Source organism: Prionailurus viverrinus, chromosome C1, assembly GCF_022837055.1.
Source record: "Prionailurus viverrinus isolate Anna chromosome C1, UM_Priviv_1.0, whole genome shotgun sequence".
NCBI lineage: Eukaryota > Metazoa > Chordata > Mammalia > Carnivora > Felidae > Prionailurus > Prionailurus viverrinus.
The window spans coordinates 207,777,720-207,798,287 of record NC_062568.1 but is presented as its reverse complement, the minus strand read 5'-3'; the positions used below and the strand labels follow the sequence as shown (position 1 = coordinate 207,798,287).

Here is a 20,568-nt window from a genome sequence, read left to right as displayed (position 1 = left end):
AACTTGTGTCTACATACATCTACTTTCACAGAAACAGGGCCTTTCTGTACCCAACACTTGGTCACTTTCTTCCTCTCCCGGCTCCGTCAAATGCCCACTTCCGTGCCGTCGAGGGAGCTCTCGTCCACCCAGAGGCCGTCTCCGTGCAGCACGGCTCTGGCTTATTGTCCCCGCCTGCTGAGCCGGAGACTTGTCCGCTCTCCCCGCTTTTAGAACTGGGGCCGCCAGAAACCTCTCTGTACAGGCCTGCGGCTTCTGTATTTCGGGCTTTTCTATGTGTTGGCTGCTTGCATTCTAGAAAGGACAGAAAATGGTGTCGTCCTGGGGTTTTGCACCGGTGTTTTGTTTTCTCCCTTCCAAAAGTCCTAAGCTGACTTTGCTTTGCAAACCTGCTCCCCTGGTCACCAGACAGCTTAGTGGCAAGCGGGATGGGCAAGGGATCGGGTTGGAATTCTGTAATGTTTGTGCAGAGAGAACGTGGGGGTGGGGGGCGGGGGACCTGGCACCACCCCCACTTCGGTGCCGGGCTCCACTTGAGTTGTTATGTCAGGAAAAGTTCTGCTGATCTTTTAAAAACTTTGGGAAACCGCCGTTGGCGTCCCACCGCCCCTTACCAATAAGTCGTGTGACGCGGGGACCCTTCCGAGCAGCAGGACCTAGTTCATCTGGCCCTTCCCGGAGGTGACCAGAGGCGAGAGCCGCCACCACGGAGGGCACAGCTGGGGGTCCAGAGTGGTTCCCCCACTGCAGAGTGTTTTTATGTGGCAGCAACTCTGAGGACATTTTGCTGGGGGGGTGGACGTGGGGAATGGCACCAGGGTGCAGCCAGCGTGGCTTCGGGGCCACCATGGGACGGTGCGCACTTGCTGGCTTTGTTTATGTTCCACACACACACACACACACACACACACACACACCCATTCACTAGGTGAGAGAGCTGGGTCACGGTGACGGAAGAGAGGGTCCCAGGATTTCCACGGCACGTTCTTTCCTTCGTTCCTCTGTCTCTGGCCAGATTTGCTCAATGAGCATTAGGGTGTCCCTAGCGTGTGCACGGCTGCGCCAGGCACTGGGGCAACAATGGTGGGCAAAATGGTGGTGCCCCTGCTCCAGGGAGCCCACCCAGAGCAGGGAGGCGGGCCTGGGTAAGCATACAGTCCACGCGTTCGTGGCGGAGCGGCTGTGAAGTAACGGGACACGGTGTCTCGTGTGAGTAGTCAGGATGCCGGACGTGAAGCTTAAGGACAAGAGGGAGATCGCTGTGCGCAAGGCAAAGGCCCTGGGGCCAGCTTTCAAGGAATTGAAAGGTTGGTGTGGCAAGAGTCCAGGAGAGAGGAGAGCAGAAGGTCACCCGTGGAAGACTGCTGGGAATTTAGATTCCATCCTAAGAAGGGAGGGAAAGCCAATGCTGCATTCAGGCAAGGGAGTCACAGGAGCGAATGTGCATTTTTTAAAGGGCCGCTCAGCAGGAAAGGAAGACTGGGTGGGAGGAGCACAAGAATGAAATGAGGGGGGCGCCTGGGCGGCTCAGTCGGTTAAGTGTCCGACTTTGGCTCAGGTCATGATCTCATGGTTCACGGGTTCAAGCCCTGCATCGGGCTGTCTACTGCCAGCTTAGGGCCCGCTTCGGATCCTCTGTACCTCTCTCTCTGACCCTTCCCTGCACGCAAGCGCTCTCTCTCTCTCTCTCTCTCTCTCTCTCTCTCTCTCAAACATTTAAAAAAAAAAAAGAGTGAAAGGAGGAGTCAGCAGGGGCAACCCACAGGACTTGGCTATTGGAGGTGAGGGCGGAGGGGTGTCCAGGTTGACCTCTAGGCTTTTTGCCTGCACCGTCGGCTGGATGGAGGGCCCCTCCTGATGTGGGGAAACGGGGCGGGGGACGGGAGAGTTTTAAAATTCAGCTTTGAGCACTTGCATTGGATGATTTGGAGACAGCCGATGCGCACCTGCCCCTGCTGAGCCCCGCCTGGAGCCCTCCTCCCCCAACCGCAAGCTTCAGGCACCCCTCACAGGCCACCTGCTCTGAGAGGCCTCCGCAGCCATCTGGGTTCCCCTGTCATTCTCCTCCGCGTCCTACTGCTTCCATTGAGTTATAGGCAGCGGCTGTCTCCCCTTCAGAGGAGTAACTTCCACGAGAGCAGAGACCTTGGCTCACAAGATACTGTTGAGTGAACGAATGAACGTCCACTAGGAAGCTGGTGCGCAGGTGTTTCCTGGTCTCGCTCTGAGGAGAGGGGACAGGGGACACGGGGGGGGGGGGGTCTCTGAAGCCAGGGGAGACTGCCAGATGCTACCTGCAGCGGAGACTTAACAGCACCTGCTTTGGTGGGACCCTCACAGAAGTGGAGGACAGAACAGGAGCAGACAAGGAGGGGGTGAGCTGGGGGCTGAGCTGAGACCACGTTCCCAGGGAGGCTTGGGGTCGAGCATATCCTATCTCCATGGTGGGGGTGGGGAGGGGCCAAAGCCCCTTCACACCCTGAATGCCCATGACCCTGGCGGGGCGGGGCGGGGGGTGGGGGTTGGGCAGAGAAGGTGGCAGAGGGCTGGTCTGAGGGTCCTGAGGATCTGTAGCATTCATTTCAAGTTGCAAAGAGCTGAATGACACAAGCTGCCCCTGGGTGCTAGAGGGTCCCTGGCCCATGAGGGCGGGTGGAAACCCACCTCCAGTCTCCTACTGGAAGTCACTGGGGAACGGGTCTGACTTAGGCAGTTTCGACTTCCTGGATCCGTTCAGAGGTGAGGCACCCACCGGTACTGGCTGGGGGTCGGCCGGTCGGAGAGGGGGGAGTCTTTCAGGAGGAGGAAGAGAGGACAGGCAATTGGGAATGGCCTGACTGATCTGGCCACCGGCCTGCTGTGACCCTAACAAAGATTAAGGGAGACAGGCTGGATCTGGGGCTGCGGGGCGGGACCTCACTGGACAGTGGGTTTCTGGCCAGCAGGGAGGCCATCACAGAGAGGAGAGCAGGGGCGGAGGGATGGCCTCCCTCCGAGGTCCCAAGGTCACCCCCAGAGATGGACCTCCAACCTCGGAGGGAGCGTGCAGGCTGTGATGGAGCCTCTTGCTTTGCACAGAACCAGGGATGAAGCCTTGGCTGACCCTGGGGTATCTGTCCTGACCCCCTAAAGCCAAATAAGAAGCTAATGTCAACAAAGCTCAGGAGCTGCTGGGGACCAGGTTTCCCACCGGGTCGGCGCAAGCCGCGGGGCTGGAGGTTTCCCTGGAGAAAACCTCGGAGAACCGAGTCGTTGCTGCCCAGGAAAAGCACATACGATGTCAAAGGGCCCCTGGGACAGAAGAAGTGACGTCTCTCTTCTATACTGTTGGGTTTACAGAGAACAATTCGGGGGGGTGACTCCCAGGGCTTTGTTTATCTGCCCCACTCAGTGCAATAAAGTCTCCCCACTCCGGGCTGGGGGTGCAGGTGAGATTTCACGGAGGTCTTATCGTTCTGCGGATCCTGCAGATGGGAAGGGTTTTCAGGTGGTGATCTTTTTTTAAGTTTATTTATCTTGAGAGAGACTGAGACAGCACAAGTGGGGGAGGAACAGAGAGACAGGGAGAGAGAGAATCCCAAGCAGGCTCCCTGCTGTCAGCACAGAGCCCAACGCCAGGCTCGAACCCGGGAACCGTGAGACCATGACCTGAGCCGAAACTTAAGCGACCAAGCCACCCAGGTGCCCCAGGTGCTGATTTTTTTTTTTAAACTAAAAGTTGTTCAATTTTTGGAGAACCAAAAAAAGGTCTGAGTCCGAGATCCACGTGCAGAGCAGCATTTTCTGTGTTGGGTGTTTTCCTCTGCCGAACTGAATCAAACATTCATTTACTTAGCTTGAATCTTGTGTGGAAATTAATAAACTAGTAAACACTAGAAATTACAGGGGTCACAGACAGGCTTCTGGGGCCACTCGGTGCCTTTTACAGAAATAATTTCTGTAAACGAATCTAACTCTTCCTTTTAATACTAGTGGAGGGGCACCTGGGTGGCTCAGTCAGTTGGTTAAGCATCGGACTCTTGGTTTCGGCTCAGTTCATGATCTCCCAGGTTCACGGGATCGAGCCCCAATGTGGGCTCAGCACCAATGGTGTGAAGACTGCTTGGGAGTCTCTCTCTCTGCCCGTCCGTTCACTTGCATGCTCTCTCTCTCTCTCTCTCTCAAAATAAATAAAGGTTTAAAAAAAAATGTAGGGACACCTAGTGGCTCAGGGGGTTGAGCATCCAGATTCGGCTCAGGTCACGATCTCACAGTTTGTGAGTTCGAGACCCGCATCAGGCTCGCTGCTGTCAGCCTGTCAGCACGGAGCCCACTTCTGATCCTCTGCTCACCTCTCTCTCTGCCCTTCCCCACTCACGCTCTCTCTCTCAAAATTTCTTTTAAAAAAAAAGAAATTTTGGGGCGCCTGGGTGGCGCAGTTGGTTAAGCGTCCGACTTCAGCCAGGTCACGATCTCGCGGTCCGTGAGTTCGAGCCCCGCGTCAGGCTCTGGACTGATGGCTCAGAGCCTGGAGCCTGTTTCCGATTCTGTGTCTCCCTCTCTCTCTGCCCCTCCCCCGTTCATGCTCTGTCTCTCTCTGTCCCAAAAATAAATAAACGTTGAAAAAAAAAATTTAAAAAAATAATAAAAATTAAAAAAAAAAAAGAAATTTAATATTAGTGGAACTTTCCAGATTAATCCACGCCAATGCTACACATTAGCACAAATCCACATTGCAGGGCCCCAACTTGCAGACCCCTGGGCCTGCTAGGTGTTCCGTCCCAGCAAGGAGATACGGGGTTTCCCCTTCTTAGCTTGCTGCACACCTGACACAGGAAGAAGACCGGGGTGGTTTTCTGAGGTTGACCTTACGGCAAAGTCTAGTACAAAGCGGCCGTCACTGTATTTTATGGTCCAGGCATTTTGTGACCTTGAGTCCTCCCCACAGCTGCTGAGGGGTTTGCTGAGCTGGGATTTCGTCTAAAGATTTAGTTTTCTTTTTGCCGAGACACTGACAATTTGCCATGAACTTGCAGCTTCCACACCCACTGTGGTCGGCCTTGAGGAACAGCCTTCTCTGTTTTGACTTTATAAATAGTAAAGAGGGGAAGCTGAGTTAATATTTCATTTTTATGTGGCCCCTTCACTCAAACCGGCCAAATTGCCGACTGCATTCGCTGATGACTCGACAAAAAGGCTGATATAAATGTCCCCAGGTGACCCCTGGCACGATCGAGCAGTCTAGAAAGAGACCAAATTAGCAGGTCCCCTGTTCTGCCTTTATGCTGAGTAAGCAGCAGGCTTAAGTTGCATGTATTTATTTGTTTGTTTATTTATTTATACTTATTTTAGAAAGAGAGCAGGAGAGGAGCAGAGAGAGAGAGAGAGAGAGAGAGAGAGAGAGAATCCCAAGCAGGCTCCACACTCAGCACAGAGCCCGACGCAGGGTTCGATCCCACGACCCTGGAATCACGACCTGAGCCGAAATCAAGAGTCAGACGTTCAACCAGCTGAGCCACCCGAGTGCCGCAGGCTTATGTTGCTTCTAAACACATTTTGTCGGGGTGCCTGCGTGGCTCAGTCGGTTGGGCGACTGACTTCCGCTCGGGTCACGATCTCAAGGTTCGTGGGTTCAAGCCCCGCCTCGGGCTCTGTGCTGACAGCTCAGGGCCTGGAGCCTGCTTCCGATTCTGTGTCCCCCTCTCTCTGCCCCTCCCCTGCTTGCGGTCTCTCAAAATAAGTAAACCATTTAAAAGCAATAACAAGACAAGCGCCCCCCCCCTCCAGCTGCTGCCTGAGCTCAGCTCCCTGCCCCAAGTCAATCCCTGAGAGTGGACCACACTCTCCCCGTCTCCCCCCTGGACCGTCACCAGCTCAGCAGCTCAGCAGCCCCTCCACTGCTGCTCCCAGCCCCCACCCAGGGCCCTCGGTCCTCTCTCGCCCTCCTCCTTCACATGCTCCTGGGCCAGAGACCCCAAACGGCCCTGAGGCCTGACAGCCCCTCTCTCCCAGGGAGGGTGACTTCGGGGCTGGCCGCCCCCCTCGGCTGAAGTTTGATGACGTGAAATCGGGCCTCTGTGCCAACTGCTTTCCTTTGTCCTCAATAAACATCAGGTTTTGTAATTAAAAAACAAAAACCCCCCAAAACCTTAGGGGCCCCGGGGGGCTCAGTCGGTTGGGCATCTGACTCTTGATTTCCGCTCAGGTCACGATCTTGCGGGGGTCATGGGTTCGAGCCCTGCGTTGGGCTCTGCACTCTCAGATTCTCTCCCTCTCTCCTCTCTGACCCTCCTTCACTGTCTCTCTCTCTCCCTCTCTCTCTCTCTCTCTCAAAATAAATAAACTTTTAAAAAAGCCAAATATTTAAAAAATAAAATAAAAAAACAGATCAGTCGTCACATGAGACTGAATGACGGGAATGTTCTTTATCCTGATGGAGGCCATGTTTCAAGGTTGAGTACGTTTGTCAAAATTCAGCCAATGCAGTTTACAGTTCTTAAGTTGTGACTCCAAGAGGTTTATTTTACTATTAGTTTTTATTTGAGAGAGAGAGAGAGAGAGTGGGAGAGGGGCAGAGATAGAAGGAGAGAGAGAATCTCCAGCAGGCTCCTGGCTCAGCACGGAGCCCCACGTGGAGCTGTATCCCACGACCCTGGGATCATGACCTGAGCTGAAATCAAGAGTCGGAGGCTCGACTGTGCCACTCAGGTGCCCCCAAAAGGTTTATTTTTAAGTCTTTTTTTTTTTAAATTTTTTAAATGTTTTATTTATTTTTGAGACAGAGAGAGACAGAGACAGAGTGCAAGCAAGGGAGGGGCAGAGAGAGAGCGAGACACAGAATCTGAAGCGGGCTCCAGGCTCTGAGCCGTCAGCACGGAGCCCGACGCGGGGCTCGAACCTACGAACCGCGAGACCATGACCCGAGCCAAAGTCGGATGTTTAAACCGACTGAGCCCCCCAGGCACCCCCACACTCCTTTTCTGTTTTATTTGTTTGAGTCATCTCTACACCCGCCAAGGGGCTCACACTCACGACCCCAAGATCAGGAGTCACGTGCTCCTCTGAGACAAACACCCCCCCTTTTTCAAGTTTCTTTCTTTCTTTAAGTAATCTCTCCACCCAGTGGGGCTCGAATGGACCCTCCACACTCTCGTCCTCGGCCTGGCTGTTCCAGGCCACGTGTTTCCCCTGGCACAGTCCTCTCATTTTCCTGACGACCGCACATTCAGGAGGTTCATGTACGAGTGAAGGCCTGCACGTATTTATGAGTGTATTTAAGACGCAAACCAGGGGCGCCTGGGTGGCGCAGTCGGTTAAGCGTCCGACTTCAGCCAGGTCACGATCTCGCGGTCTGTGAGTTCGAGCCCCGCGTCGGGCTCTGGGCTGATGGCTCGGAGCCTGGAGCCTGCTTCCGATTCTGTGTCTCCCTCTCTCTCTGCCCCTCCCCCGTTCATGCTCTGTCTCTCTCTGTCCCAAAAATAAATAAACGTTGAAAAAAAAATTAAAAAAAAAAAAACGCAAACCAGACGGCAGAGCTGGCTTCAGGGGCATGAGGCCCACGCGGCGACACAGCCCCCTCCCCCCACCCCGTGTTCACAAAGGCCACTCTGCCTGCACCACCTTGAAAGTCTTAATATTTTTTTTAAGTTTATTTACTTAGAGAGAGAGAGCGAGCAGGAGAGGCACCGGGAGAGAGGGAGAGAGAGAGAATCCCAAGGAGGCTCTGTGCTGACTCGAGGCTCAACCCCACGAGCCGCGAGATCGTGACCTGAGCCGAAATCGAGAGTCTGACACTTAACCGACCGAGCCACCCAGGCGCCGCCCCGATTCTTAATAATTTTTGAACCTGGGGCCCCACATTTTCGTCTTGCATCAGGCCCCCCAATTATGTGGCCGGTCCTCACTGGTGGCAACACCCAACCCTGCGGAAGAATGAGAGCAGGAAGATTCTCTCGTAACCTTCTGTCTGCAAGCCCTCGAACGTGGGTAACTTATGTGTGTATATCCAGCACGTGAGGGGAGATGTTTAGGGAGAATCCAGGCACCCAGTGGAGAGGGTGTGGGCTGGGAACGGGCAGAGCTGGGTGGATTTCTTGTTTCTAGCAAGTGAGTTACCTGTCCACTCACCTCGGGTAAATTAATTACTCTGCCAAGAGTCTCTCCTCCTGGAAAAACAAATAAGCCCACAAACTGGGAGTTGTTTCCTACCTCCTAGAGCTGCCCGAATGGGACGAGTCCGCGGTGTGAAGGTGCTTGGTCGGGAACACGGGTAACAAACCGCTGCTTGTTACTGGGTGAGCATGACGGGGGCCGGGCGGGGCAGAAGTGCCCTGGAGGACCCACTAGTGACTAGAGACAAGAGGCTGGGTCAGAAGTCTCGGCTGAAACATTCTGGGCGACAACGTGGGAGAAACCAACTCCGATCAGCTTCAGCCGGCGGGCAGGGGGAGAGAGGATCCAGCTTGGTTGTGCCAGGATGGGAAGCCCCCCGCCCCCGCAGGACCTCGCAGCAACACTTGTCTCTGGATTTAGCGCCCAGCGGGGAGGCCTCCGGTTACCGCCTCTCTCGGCTGAGCCCAGACCCCTGTTGCTAGGGGACCGGTAACTGGGCTGGGTGCTCCTCGGGTGAGGGCAGGTGGGTGGGGGCAGCAGCCCAAGGCGGCAGCAAGAGGAGATGGAGGGGACAGGGCAGGTGCACACCCACTCGGACCAAAGCCCAAAGTGGGGGAGAAGAGCTGCCACGCGGTTGGCTCTCACTTTAGCTGCATGACCACAAAACCTTGAGGGGCCTTCTGCGGCCCCGAAGTCCCACCCCTGGGGGGTCCTGGGAGGGCCCCTGGGGGGACTTTCCACACCCTCACTTCCCGCCCCTATTCTCAACATCTCCTCCCCTCTCCTCTGTCAGCCAACGAGCTCGCTTCCTACTTCACAGAACAAAAACCCGCAAAACCCAGGAGAGAAGTCCACCCACTCGCGTGATGCAGCCACCAGCCTCCGGACAGCTGCGCCTGCCCCTGCGCCCCCTGCCTGTCGCTGGACTGTCCAGACACCCGGGGCCCCGCCCCTCTGCGGGGCCCCGCCCCTCTGCGGGGCACCCGCTCCCGCTCCCTGCTGCTCCGCGACCCCATCCAGCGGTAGCGCCCCCTGCAGGCGCTGTTTTCTCTTCCCTCCCTTATTCCCACCAGGCTGCTCTTCTACCGGAAAACACCTTTCTTCAGGGTGTATGGGGTTCGCTGAACTACTCTTTCTGCTTTTTGGAGGGTTTGAATTTTTTTTTTTAATATCCCGTTCAGGGGCCGCCCTCTCTGCCTGCTCCCCTTCTGTTCCTTGCCTTTCCCTCCTTTACAATTCAGTCCAAAGGGCACGACGGGGGGAGCGGGGCGGTGGAGGGGGGAGAGGCAGCTGTCCTGGGTGGCCGGGTGGGGTGTCGGACCCACAGTCTGGTGAGGGGGGAGTCCACACGGGAGGGTGGCCTGGTGGGAGGTATCAGAGCCTGGGGGAGGAATGGCGGGGGGGGGGGAAATCCTTGCATGGGGTCATCGCCCAGAGAGTGAGGAAGGCAATGTGTGTGGTGAGGGCAGCAGCTGCGTGATGGGGGGGGGGGGTGCAGCCCAAGCAGGGTGAGGAGGGCACCCCCCTGCTTCGTTCTCCAGAGCACCAACTGCCACGGGAGGTATTACAGAGGCGTTTGTTTGTTTCTTGTTTATTTCCGAATCTGCCCCGCCCCCCACCTGAATGTCCCGCAGGCAGAGTCGTTGTCACCGCAGTATCCTCAGGGCACAGGACCGTGTCTGGTGACATTTGACAACGTGTGTTGAATGGATGAGTGAAACTTGGAGCCTCGTCCCTTGGTGGTGGCACAGACCGCGAGGCTTGGTGACACCTGCAAGGGACAGCGGGGGAGAGGGGAGAAGTGAACCGTGAGGCGGGTTTCTGCTTTGGCCAGGGTGTTAAGAGGGACCGCTTTCACGGCGGCAGGAAGGAAGGGAAGGACCGGGCTAGGTTGGGCAGGAAATTGGGCCGGGGTCAGATTCCGTTGAGGGGACTGCCAGCGTCCAGGTGGAGATGCCACAGGGCTGCTGGGGAGGAGCTGGGGAGCTGGGAGGGAAGCGCTGGAGGGCTCCCCTCTCTGGGCACAGGAGCTGCTGGGAGGGTTAGAAGCTAGAGGCCGGGCTGAGCGGCCCAGCACCAAGCTCAGCCTGAGAGCGGCTCTGGAACAATCTGCCTCTTGCGTGAAGGAACTGAGAAAGGAATAGGAAGTCTGGGGGAACGTACAATATATTCTCAGCAAAATGAGCTTCGCTGCTGCAATACGTGCCCCCAAATCACCAGCAGCCCAAGCACGGCAACCCCGGGGTGGAGGCGCACGTCCCCACCCCCGGAGGACCCTGGGCAAGGAGGAAAAGGAATTGCCTGCGCGCGGGCTACTCGGCGCCTTCGCCCAACGCGCCGCCGGGAGCGCGTGCGGGACGTCGCTGAGCGCCGATGGGACGGTGGTGGCGTTGACCTCCTGCCGCCACCAGGTGGCGCCCATGCCTTCCTGGAGCCCGAGCGGGAGGCCCCGAGCTGAGCGCCCCGCGGGAGGACTGGAGGGTGGCCCCGCTCCGGACCCACCTCTGCGTCTTTGTCGGGAGCAGCCTCGCGTCCCACCCTGCGCTCCTTTGGGGGTGGGGGTGGGGTACACCCAAAGCTGGCCTCCGGACCAGAGGGCACTGGCAGCCCGAGCCCCCAGCAGACTTAGCCTTCGATCCGTACTCAGCCACTTAATACTGCCTGAACGGAGGCATGTGGCTTCACGTCTGCCTCAGTTTCCTCGTCTGCAAATAGCAGCGTAATCCCGACCTCGCAGGGGTGTTGCAGAGATTAAATCACGTGGTGATGGTGATATACATATATTGAGCTTTTTTTTTTAAGTTTATTTATTTTGAGAGAGAGAGAGAGAGCGAGAGCATGGAGGGGCAGAGAGAGGGGGGGAGAGAGAATCCCAAGCAGGCTCTGCATTGTCAATACGGAGCCCGGCGTGGGGCTCAAATCCACCAACGGTGAGATCATGAGCTGGGTGAAACCAAGAGCCCGATGCTTAACGGACTGAGCCCCCCAGGTGCCCTGTCTTGAGCTCTTACTAAGGGCCGGGCATTGTTCTAACCGCTTTACATAGAACACCTCACGTTATTTATTTAATTTATTTCTTAATTTATTTTAAGTGGGCTCCATACCCAATGTGGGGCTTGAGCTCACAGCCCTGACGTCAAGAGTTGCAGGCTCCAGCCAGGTGCCCCCATAATAGCTCCCTTCTACGTGGAGCGGCTTGCGACCCGAGGCTGGGTCTCCTCTGCGAAGGGAAGGAGGCATCCCGCTGGCCCCGGGGTGCTGCTCGGTACTGGGGGGGACTGCCATCCAAAGAGGGCAGAAAGGGGCGGGCATGCCTTTGAGGCTGAAGGCCGGAGGGCCTCTCTCGTTTGCAGTCTGCAACCCAGCAGCCCGGCCTATGGGGAGCGGAGGCAGCGGTGGGGTGGGGGGGGGGGGTGTGTGGGCAGAGCCCACCCACGGCCCAGAGAGCAGCAGAGGGACCGGTGACGCAGACGGTGCCTCCGGGCCTGTCCATACCTGGCTTCTGCTGTGGTCTGGCAGCCCCCAGAGGCTTCTGGGAAAGGGACCCCTGTCGTGACGGGTGAGTGAAGGCCACAGCACGACACTGTGGTTTCGACCTCAGAGATGGGGGGTGGGGGGCCGCGGGGCCTTCTGTACAGGTGGCCAGGTTCCGTGGGCCTGGGGGGCTCCATCTGCGACTCTGTGGGATGACGGGGACCTGGACGTCGTGTCCCGGGGCCGGGAGAGCTGGGGTCCAAGTGAGGGCTCCGGTGGGGGGGGGGCCTTCGGGGCGTTGTCTCCCCGCTCCTTGACCTCACCCCTGCCTGGGTACCTCTTCTCCTTGCTCTCATTCTGACGATGCCTGTCAGGTGTGAAGCTAGAGGACTGGGGCTACCCGGAGTCCCCGGCTTGAAAGGGAAAGAGGGTTCTGGACTCATCTGGAGTTCTGAGTCCTTTGGGCTGTCAGCCGGCCGAACCCCCTCCCTGGTACCACCACCCCCGTCTCTTAACAAAGGAACCAGGGCACTTGGACCTTCCCGCTCACACATTGCAGGAAACAGGCCCTCAAGGGATGAGCCGTCAGTCGGCAGCCTTTTCTTACCACCCGTTCCGATGTGCTCAGACCAAGGAGCCAGAAACAGTGCTCCCCCTCCGCCCTCCCCCCGCCCCCCTGTCCGCTCACAGGCCCAGAACAAAAACACACCACAAATAGAAATCAAAGTCTGAGAAAGAATCAAGGAGCCATGACCCGGCCGTGGGAAAGGCTGTGTGGCCTTGGCCGAGTCGCTTAACCTCTCTGAGTCTGTTGGCCCGTCTGTAAACGGGGGTGGGCGTACTAACCTTGAGGAGCCGCTGTGAACAGGTGAGAGGAGATGTCAAGTGCAGGACACAGATGTAGCGTTTGCTCTACAAGACACAGCCCCTAAAAATACAGCGGAAGGGTCTTTCCTGGACTCTCCCACCAGCACCCCCACCCCACGCCCCCACAGCCCGGGCTGGGGCTGCCCCCTCGCCACTTTCCTGTAAGGCTGCGGGTGGAAGGGCGGCCAACGCCCGGGGAGCGTTTCTGCAGCCTTGCTCTCAGGCTCCACTTCCTGTTTTTCTCCCCAACGAATTTTGCACCATTGCCCTTTCATCAGCGCACGCTGGGGGGTGGAGAGGTGAAGGTGAAGGTGAAGGCCGAAGCCCGCTGGGGGAAGGAGCCCTGGGGGGCGGAGGATCCCAGGGGTGGGGGCCTCAGGAAGCTGGGGAGAGCAGTGTATTCCATGCGTTGCGCCATCCAGCTGCCAGGCTCTGGGCTCTGTGGTCTCCAGCTCGGAGCACAGGCAGCAGCGGAGGTTGGGAGGCTGGTGGGGGAAGCCGGGGTGGGGGGGGGTGTGGGGGGTGCGGCTGCCAGATGGGAGGAGCAGAGGCGCCCTCCTTCCCATCCTCATTCTGGAAGCAGTGGTTTTTCCTAGACGTGGGAGCAGAACCTACGGATGGACCGATCCAGGCTGAACCCCCATGTCTGCTGACATGAGGGGTGGAGGGGCCGCTCTGGAAGGTGAGTCTGGACTCCCTGAGGTTGTCAAGCCTCTGAGCATCTGGCTCCCAGTCCCTGGGTGTTGGGCGCCTGCTGGAAGGAAAGGAAGGAGCGGTTCCCACGCTGGCAGGACCAGGACCTTTGTCCTTCCTCTCCCTTGGCTGCAGACCCCTGACCCTTCTGCTGGGCAAAGCCTGTCCAGCCATGACTGGGTCACTCATTCATTCATCCCACACTTCTACAGACTCACTTGTAACACTCTGGGTGCCGACACCGAGCTCACGCCGGGATGCCAGCCCGATCCACGCGGAAGCCCCGCTCTGAGGAGCAGCCAGCACCCAGGCAGTCGGAACTGAGCAGACCGAGTGCTACGGTGGGGGATGCTGCAGCCTGGAACAAAGACCCTTCTAGACAGGGGCCAAGTGGGTGATATCTGTGCCAACCGGCCAGGCAAAGAAAGAGGCGGAGAGGGCAAGAGGAACAGTTGGGAAGGGCAGTCCAGGCAAAGGGAACAGCATGAGCAAAGGCCCAGAGTCAGGGAGCTTGGGGTGGTCCGGAGCCACAAGTCGCAGCCCTTGGTGCAGCGTGAAGGGTGGGGGGAGGTGGTGGGAGATAACCCCAGGGGGCTAGTCCAGTCGGCTCTCTTGATTATTAGATGTCTTAAGTTTGTTCTCCAGCCGCAGCTGAGCCCATGCCCCAGGGTAGGTCGCTGTCCCAGCAAATGAGTGACCCCAAGAATCAGAAATCAGTCGCTGACCGCTCAAGCAGGAAAGGAGACTTTATAGCAAAGGCACAGGATGTTCTCATGGAGCCCGGACACGCAGCCCAGTTTGGAGCACGGGAACTCAGAGCTCTTGGATTCTTTCTCAGCACCGCTTGCTTGCCTGTCCCATTTGCCCACCTGCGTCACACCTGCCACACTGATGTGGCCTGGATCCCTTCTCCCAGAGAGAACTATGTCCGGGTCCCAAACCCCGGGAAGCAGGAATCGGTTATGGCCAGTGGTCAAGTTTATATGCTACACTTCTGTCATGACAAAGCGAGGAAGGGCTACGAGAAGAGGGGGCCAGATGGACAGCCAAGAGCATCCACTCTCCATCACACACACACACACACACACACACACACACACACGCTTAATTCCTTCGGCTTTCCCCAGATATCTCCATTCTGATTGGTCTTGCTTAATTGTTATACCACAAAGTCCACCGCAAATATCTCGTCCCCCTGCCAAATGGGAGGCGATCCAAGTCAGGTCCAACTATTGCGTCCAGGGCTCCATTCTCAAAGCTGGGATCTTCAGCTGACACCCGGTCCTGCCTATTTCTACGGAGTCTCATCTAAGGTGGCTCCTTGGATCTGTCTCAATCTATAGGCTAAGCGATCAGTTTAACCTCTCCTTCCGTGCTTGATCTCTAGAGCAGAAAAGGGAAGGAAGATACAGAGAACACACCCTGGTCTTCTAGCCAGGAGGAGTAAATTAAACCTCAGGAACAAGATATTCACGGGGTTTGCTTTACTGGTTACCTTCCTCGGCTTCTTCGTCGGCACACATGCCCGCCCCCGGTCCTGCCCACTGGGAAGGGATCCCTTCTCTGGGGTCTTGCAGACCTGCCCTTGAGAGATTCTTGGGACACCTTGTTCTAGGAGGGGACACAGCTACCCGGGAACCTGCTTCACGTTGGTGCTGGGACGTGGGCTTAGGAATCACCCAGAGGGTAAGCCGTCACAAGCCCCAGTTTGCCAAGTTTTAGGGTTTCCTGGAATTTCAATTCCCACAGAAGCTTAGCTAGTTGGCTGTCAGTTTTGTTTTGGGTCATGTCATTGACCCAACAACCACTGCCACGAACTCCTGTCCAGTAGAATATTCAGCCACAGACTGGGCCATCCCCCAGGGCTGGGGTTTCTCAACAGCAAGCATGGTGGCTGGTTTTCTTCTTTCAGCCTAAAGGCGAGGAGAGGAAATCATCATCTAACCTGGGCAGAAAGCAGGCTTTTTATCTAATTTCTCTTCTTTTTTTTTTTTTTAATTTTTAATGCTTATTTATTTTTGAGAGACAGAGAGACACAGCGTGTGAGCAGGGAAAGGGCAGAGACAGAAAGAGAGAGAGAAACACACACACACAGAATCCAAAGCAGGCTCCAGGGTCCGAGCTGTCAGCACAGAGCCTGATGCAGGGCTCGAACCCATGAACTGTGAGATCATGGCCTGAGCCGAAGTCGGACGCTTAACCGACTGAGCCACCCAGGCGCCCCTAATTTCTCTTGAAATGCTACCCCTACCTGCCTTCATGACACTTGACAATGAGAGGCTAACGGGCCAGAAGTTGAGGGTTATTCACTCCCGTGGCTCTTCCCAAATATCCCTGTTCCACTTGCTAAGCTCACAGACTTTTGTGTTTGGTGCGTTAACCTTAGGGTCACGCACAATGTGGCTCCTGCTATGTGGCAGGTTCATGACTACTTGATGCGCGGTTGTCACTGGCTATAGAAAAAAGGACTTCCCCCAACATAGTTAAATATTTGCCCCGCCCTTCCCCCCCCTCCCCCCCCCCCGATCTTGAGCAGAATTGAACAAAAGCTCATGTTGTGGCACCTTCTGAAGGCTGCTAGAAGGAATCCACATACTAATATGCCGGACAAGTTTCTTAAAGCGTCTCCCTTGGTTGGCACATGTTCTGAGTCCCGTGAGATCACTGAAGACAGATGAACTGATCTGTTACCACCGGCGAGAACTGCTGATGTTCGTCCAGGGAGTGGGAATCCGCATCACCCTTCTCTCTCAAGTCTCTCTCAAGTCACCCAAGTTTCAATACCTTCTTTAAAAAGAGGCTTCTTGGGGGTGCCTGGGTGGCTCAGTCCGTTAAGCGTCTGACTTCAGCTCAGGTCATGATCTTGCGGCTCGTGGGTTCGAGCCCTGTGTCAGGCTCTGTGCAGACAGCTCAGAGCCTGAAGCCTGTTTCAGATTCTGTGTCTCCCTCTCTCTGACCCTCCCCTGTTCATGCTCTGTCTCTCTCTGTCTCAAAAATAAATAAACGTTAAAAAAATTTTAAAAATCAATCAATAAATAAACATTTAAAAAAACGAGAAAAAATAAAAAGCTGTTTCTTTCCATTCCATGTCTGATGCCCATTTCTGTATTAATTCTGATTGTTGTTTTTGTTTTTTTGTTTTTTTTTTTTTTCCAAAAAACAGAAATCAGGGACCCTGGCTGGCTCAGTCAGTAGAACACGTGACTCTTGATCTCATGGTTGTGAGTTCGAGCCCCATGTTAGGTGTAGAGATCACTTGAAAAACAAAAACAGAAACCAACTCAAGAGGGTTTGTACTGGGTTGAATATTATTCCCCCACCCCCCAGATTCATGCTCACATGGAAACTCAGAATGTGGCCTTAATTGAAAATAGAGTCTTTGCAGATGAAATAAGATGAGGTCATCCTGGATTAGGGTATCTTTAGAAGAAGAGGGAAATTTGAACACAAACACAGACACATGGGGAGAATGCCAGTGAAGACGGAGGGAGAGATCAGAGTGTTGCATCAACAAGGCATTGAACGCCAAGAAGGCAGCACCAGAAGATAAGAGAGAGGCCTGGAACAGATTCTCCCTAGAGCCTCTGTAAGGAGCCAGCCCTGCCAACATCTCAATTTCAGACTTCTGGCCACTAGAACGATAAGAGAATAACTTCCCGTTGTTTTAAGCCACCCAGATTGTGCTAAGTTGACACAGCGGTCCTGGGAAATGGATACAGATTTTAAGCAAAATAAGGGAATAAAGCCTAAGGGTGTGAGCGACTTTCAGAAGAACCCAAGGGCAGGGGCACCTGGGTAGCTCAGTCGGTTGAGTGTCTGACTTTAGCTCAGGTCACGATCTCACGGTTCGTGAGTTCGAGCCCCGTGTCGGGCTCTGTGCTGACAGCTCAGAGCCTGGAAACTGCTTCGGATTCTGTGTCTCCCTCTCTCTCTGCTCTTACTCTGTTCGTGCTCTCTTTCTGTCTCTCAAAAAATAAATAAACGTTAAAAATTTTTTTGAAAAGCTTATTTTATTTTTGAGAGAGAGAGACAGAGTGTGAGCAGGGGAGGGGCAGAGACAGAGGGGGACACGGAATCCGAGGCAGACTCCAGGCTCCGAGCTGTCAGCCCAGAGCCCGACACGGGGCTCGATCTCACGAACCACGAGATCGTGACCTGAGCCCAAGTCGGATGCTTAACCAGCTGAGCCACCGGGGCACCCCTAAGATCGGCCTTAAAAAAAAAAAGAACCCAAGGGCAAGAATGCAGTGGAACCTCAACAAGATACACGGAAAGGAGCTGAAAAGTTGCCTGAAATCGTATCTCTCACCTGTGACTGTCTCTCCCTCTCTGTACATCTGCTTCCTGATTCTCAGTCTCTGTCTCTGCACAGCAGCTTCTCTGATGGCTTCAGTCCTTTTGAGCAGCGTACGCGACCCACAGCTCCCTCGCGTGAGTGCACAGCACCCAAGCTCCAGGCACCCGAGGAATCACTACTCTGTATTCCTAAGGGAACCGCTGGCTGGCGAACCTGGGGCCAGGTGACCAGCCCCGGGGCCATCAAGTGGGGCATGCTTAAAGGCAAGGACATCTGACCAGAGACGGTGTGGGGAGCCACGTGGCTCAAGAGTCCCCTCCTGCTACACCCACGTGCACACGTCACATTGCCAGGGGGGCGACCCTGCACAGAGGCAATTCTGCAGGGAGCGTTGTTCGCTTGGCAACATCATCCTTTCCCATGATGCTACAGGCTTCAGAAGGCCGTCTTCGATGGGTGCACACCATTCCATCAGGTGGGCATGCCATGGCTTCCTCTGGACAATTCTGGCCCAGGGGAGAAGGCGGGCCCTTCACAGGGTTAAGGTGACACGCTTTCGTCCCCCCGTTTTTGGTTCAGTGCCCAACCTCCTGCTGCTGCTCGGCCAATAGACCTCACGCTCTTCCCGTCACCTGACTTCGGGGGCCTAGGAAGGCCACTTAGGGCACTCCCACCTGCCCGCCGGTGACCTTGGCGAGTTACCTACAGCATTGCCTTAGTTTGTTTGCCTGTGAAGTCAGGATAATAACAGCGTGTGCTCCACAGGAGGCTCCAAGGGGAGGAAACAGGACAGCCTGAAAAGCATGATAATGCTGACCGATCATATCGTTCTGCTTCGGTTCAGTTGCCGCGTAGCCAGATTTACTGGTTGCGTGATAATCCCCCGAAGAAACGAGTGTGCATTAGTTTCCTGTGGCTGCTGTAACAAAGCACCACAAACCCTGTGGTTTAAAAAACAAAAGCCACACAGAAATTTGGGGTGCCTGGCTGGCTCTGTCAGTAGAGCATGTGGCACTTTTTTTTGTTTTTTTTTTTTAATGTTTATTTTGAGAGAGAGAGAGCGCGCCTGCGTGCGAGCTCACGAGCGGGGGAAGGGCAGAGGGGGGGGGACAGAGGCTCCAAAGTGGGCTCTGAGCTGACAGCACAGAGCCCCGACGCAGGCCCCGAACTCGTGAACTGTGAGATCATGACCTGAGCCGAAGTTGGAGGCTCAACCGACCGAGCCACCCCGGCGCCCCAGGCATGTGACGCTCGACCTCAGGGTTGTGAGTTCAAGCCCCAAGTTGGGTGTAGAGATTATAAATAAATACACAAACAAATAAATAAATTAACTAACTAAAAAAAAAAAAAAAAAGCCCACCAGATATTTATTCTCTCACAGTTCAGGGAGAGTTCAGAAGTTCAAAACCAAGGGCCATTCCCTCCAGAGACTCTAGGGGGGAATTCTTCCTGGCCTCTTCCAACTTCTGGTGGCTCCCGATGTGCCTCGGTTGGTGGCCGCTTTGCCCCAGCCTCTGCCTCCAAGCGCACATGGCCTTCTCCTCTGTCTCCACTTTCCCTCTGTCTTCCTCTCGTACGGATGCTTGTCACCGGATTTAGGACCCACTCAGATAATCCGGGATGACCTCATCCCCAGATCCCTCACTTAATTACGTCTGCAGAGACCCTATTTCCAAATAAGGTCGCATTCCTAGGTCTCAGGGAGTGGGGTTTGGACATACCTTTTCGGAGGCCACCATTCAGCCCCGTCCAGGAAGAACATGGCTCTCCTCCTTCTAACTCCTCTCTCTCCTTCAGCAATTTATGCTCTTTGCGTCTCATTTTCCTGTCTGGGGTAAAAAGTCACCAGACGTATGCCTTCTCATTTGAGGTTTTTGGGGTTTCACCGGGGGGTGCTCCTCAGACACAATGCCTTTAATGATCGATACCTATCTAGAGGGCTACTTATCTAGACAGAACAGGTCTAGATGCATAACGCAGGTGGCATTATGGCCGGGCTCAGCTCGCGAGCAAAACCCAGCTCCATCCAGCACCGTTCGTCTGCACCCTGTTTGCAAAGCTGCGTCTGTCTCCAAACCACTTTCACCGAAACATCTCTTGTCGGTCTTAGGAGCTCTCTGAAGCTGGGGTAATAAACCCCATCTTAAGGAGGAGGGGACAGGCTGGGGGTGGGGTGGGGCAGGGCTGGGTCTCAGGGTCCCCAGGGAAGGTTCAAAAATACTCTCTCCGCCCCAACAGGCTCCAGGGCCTCGCCTTCTCACTTTCTGCAACCGCCCCCCCCCCCAGGGACTCTGACCCCCGCCCCAAACCATCGTATTCCACGCTGTAACACAACGCTTTCTCCTCCCACACCTCCCCGTTCTATTATTTTTTTCTTTAAATAAATGTTTAATTTTAGAAGAGTTTCAGATGTACAGGGAAGCTGCTCAGAGGATAGAGAGTTCTCACATACCCCACACCTAGTGTCTTCTCTTGCTACTATCTTATGTGACCACGGCACATTTGTCACAACTAATGAACCAACATCGAGACGTTATTATTAACTCAATCCGTACTATCTTAGTTCTTACCTCCTGTCCTCTCTCTGCGCCAGGAGCCCAGCCAGGGCACCACGTGACATTGCCATGACACATGACTCTTTAGGTTCTTCTGGGCTCTGATAGCTGCTCCAGTTTTCCTGGTCTTTGATGGCCTTGACAGTCTCGAGGACTGGGCAGGTATCTTTGTAGACCCCGCCGTCTCTCCTGCACGCCTCTGGCCTGCAGGGCACCTCTCTCCCCCCTCCTCCCCTGCCTCCTATTTCTTCGCGGGGCTTTACTACTTTAAGACACTGTAGCTTAGTTTTATTCTTCATAGTTTCTCTTCCCGCGGAGGATAAGCCCGGGGAGGGCGGGTCTTTGGCTTGTACAATGCTCTATCCCAGGGCCCAGACTGTAGCAGGCATGCACGCGGGCCAAATGAGTCAGTGTTACAAAACCTGGGTCATCCCCAGTTTATGGAGGCAGGAGGTCGGATCCGGCCTCGTGACCCCACACCCTGGTGATCTTCTTTCCCCAATCCCTCCACAGCATCAGAAGATATGTTGAAAAGCCAACTGCTATTTCTGGAACACTGACTTTGTACCAGGGGCAGGACCCTCCCCCAGC

The 20,568-nt window shown here is 55.3% G+C and overlaps 1 long non-coding RNA gene across 3 annotated transcripts; it reads right to left on the bottom strand.

The window, feature by feature from the left end:
- Positions 1–9,666: 9,666 nt before the first annotated feature.
- LOC125172982 (uncharacterized) lies at positions 9,667–19,553 on the bottom strand. 3 transcript variants are annotated; one of them, XR_007154882.1, is made up of 5 exons: positions 19,144–19,551; positions 17,435–18,363; positions 13,048–13,186; positions 11,587–12,716; positions 9,667–9,862 (listed from the first exon to the last, which is right to left on the bottom strand). It is a non-coding gene; the product is annotated as an uncharacterized LOC125172982 (long non-coding RNA). The 3 variants fall into 3 exon arrangements; XR_007154881.1 differs by lacking the exon at positions 9,667–9,862 and having other exon boundaries at positions 9,871–11,978; positions 12,412–12,716; positions 19,144–19,553; XR_007154883.1 differs by lacking the exon at positions 9,667–9,862 and adding an exon at positions 9,871–11,465.
- Between the last annotated feature and the right edge of the window lie 1,015 nt (positions 19,554–20,568).